This window comes from Mesoplodon densirostris, chromosome 8 (assembly GCF_025265405.1).
Source record: "Mesoplodon densirostris isolate mMesDen1 chromosome 8, mMesDen1 primary haplotype, whole genome shotgun sequence".
Lineage (NCBI taxonomy): Eukaryota > Metazoa > Chordata > Mammalia > Artiodactyla > Ziphiidae > Mesoplodon > Mesoplodon densirostris.
The window spans coordinates 32,651,331-32,654,078 of record NC_082668.1 but is presented as its reverse complement, the minus strand read 5'-3'; the positions used below and the strand labels follow the sequence as shown (position 1 = coordinate 32,654,078).

Here is a 2,748-nt window from a genome sequence, read left to right as displayed (position 1 = left end):
TGCTGTTGTAATAACCCTATTAATGTCTTATCTACTAATTCTATTATCTGTATACTTCTTCGATCAGTTTCTATTGACTGATTTTCATCCTCATTATGGGTCATACTTGACATCTTCCAAATGTTAATTCAGAATGTTAATTCTGTTCATTGCTGAATGGATGTCAGACATTGAGAATTTTACCTTTTTGTTTGCTGGATATTGTAGTATTTCTGTAAATATTTTTGAGCTCTGTTCTGGGATGTAGTTGAGTTACTTACAAACAGTATTATCCTTTCGGAACTTGCTATTGAGCTTTGTTATCTGGTACTAAAGAAGACTATATTCTAGGGTACATTTGTCTCAAAACTGAAGCTAAGCCTTCTGAGAACTCTACCCAATGCCACATGAATTATGAGGTTTTCTACTCTGCCTGCTGGGAATAGGAACTATTTCTGGCTTTGTGTGAGTTCCTGGTACTGTTCTTCTATTCTTTTCAGAGAGTTCTTTCCCCAGACCTGGATAGTTTCTTCACAAACCTTCACTGATCAGTACTTAGCTGAAGACTTGAGCAGGACCCTCTACAGGTCTCTTTTCTCTCCTCCAACTCTCTACCCTGCAAACTCTATCCACACACACTCCATCAAAGTACTCTCCCTGGGATCCCATTCTCCGCTTCAGACAGAAACTCCCTCCAGGGGGCACATCAAGGCAAACGTAGTGTTCACTGCATTTATTTCCCATCTCTCAGGGTTCACTGTCTTTCATTGTTTGTTGTCCAAATCTTAATAACCATTGTGCCATATATTTTATCCAGATTTTTAAAGTTGTTTTAGGAAGGCGGGTAAACCTAGTCCCTGTTATTTTGACATTGCTGGAAGCAGAAATCCCAACTAATTTTGCCCCGCTACTCAATGATGTCTTTCTTTTTCTTTTTCTTTTTTCTTTAAATATAATTTATTAGTTTTCGATCACAAAATATAGGGAAGACACAAGGGCAATGCCTGTAAACCCTTGGGCCGTACTTCCCTTCCATAAACACCTTTTAGAACCCCAGACTCATGCTGCCCAAGCATTCTCTCACATCCTAACAGCTGCAGAGTATAGTACTGACCATGTGGGACACTTACACAGACTCCCTGTAAGCGATGCAGGGGTCCCTTCCAATTAGGTCTTCCAGCTCACTTTTGCCAATATTGCAATAGCAGGGGTTGTTCCAACTGTCCATGTCCTAAAACTCTCATGAATGAATAGGTCACAGGCAAATTCTGCCTGCACAGCCCTTATAACTGTCTACTCTTTTAAAATGGCCTTTCTTAAACAGCAGTGACTAAGGTCGCTTCACTATATCCAGTCTTCTAAGCCTCAGGCTGCCTGTGGCACCTGGATGGCAGCCCCTGGGGGTCCCCCACATCCTAGGGTGGCAATGGAGGAAGAGCAGGCCAGGCCAAGCATGAAGAATAAACAGTCAATTTTATTGGGCTCAGATTAAGAATCCATGGGTCTTGAGGACCTCTGTGAATTTGTCAGTTTTCTTCTCTCTGTTCTTTTCAGCCTGCTTCCGTAGCCTCAGGAGTTGCTTCTTTTTCCAATAGTGGATCTTGGCCTTCTCCTTTCTCTTCTCCTCCAGGGTGGCTGTTACTGCCTGGTACTTCCAGCCAACCTCACGAGCCAGCCTCCCTAGGTAGGCAAACTTCCGCACAGGCTTCAATCACACAACCTTAAGGGCGGCAGGAACCACCATCCGCTTTTTCTTGTCATAGGGTGCAGGATCCCATCAAACACCTTGAGGCGGTCCCGAGCGGCCTGGCCTCACTTGGTCCTGTGGGGCAGCATGCCTCGCACTGTCCGCCAGAAGACGTGGCTGGGGGCTCAGAGGGGTTGGTGTCCATCCGCTTGCAGAGGAATACCAGGTACTTCAACTTGTTTCTACAGAAATTTCCATAAATGCTGATGCCCTCACAGCCGCACAACCATCACCTTTCGACCCAGAAGCACCTGCTTGGCCATCATGGCCGCCAGGTGGCCCAGGAGATGGCCTTGCCCATTGAGCACCAGGACCTGCCCCTCCGCCATCTTCGGTAGCTGCCTAGGAAAGCACTCAATGATGTCTTTCAATGGGCAGGAGTTTTTAATTTTCAGTAAGTCCATTTTATTGACTTTTTTTTCATCATGCTAAGGACTACGAAGAATACAATAGTAAGTAAGCAGAATACAGCATCTGCTTTTCTTAGACGCTCTCAATCTTGTAAAGGAGTAGGAAGTTACAAGTAATACTTTGGGTCAGTTGAGATGAGTAGAGCAAGAAGAGTTAAATATAGAAATGTCCAATAGCTTCTGGATTGAAAATGGAAAGGGGTACTGGGTTTGGCAGCATAATAGCCTCCAGAGATGTCCAAGGCTTAGTCATTGAAACTGTGAGTATATTACCTTACATGGCAAAGAAGATTTAGCACATGTGTTTAAATATAATGGTCTTGAGATGATCCTGGGTTATCTGGTTGTGCCCAATGTAATCCCAAGGGTCCTTATAAGAGAAAGAGGGAGTCAGGAGGGTCAGAAAAGGAACTGTGACAATGGAAGCAGGTGTCAGAGTGGTGGGATTGCTGGAAGGGGCCACGAACCAAGGATTGAGGGCAACTTCTAGAAGCTGAAAAAGGGAAGGAAACATATTTCCCTCTAGAGTCTCCAGAAGCAAAATAACTCTGCTGAAAGCTTGATTTTTGTCCAGTGAGACCCATTTTGGACTGCTGAACTCCAGAATTATAA

General features: G+C 44.2%; 1 pseudogene; it reads right to left on the bottom strand.

The window, feature by feature from the left end:
• Positions 1 to 1,462: 1,462 nt before the first annotated feature.
• Positions 1,463 to 2,055, bottom strand: LOC132495242 (large ribosomal subunit protein uL13-like; annotated as a pseudogene).
• Between the last annotated feature and the right edge of the window lie 693 nt (positions 2,056 to 2,748).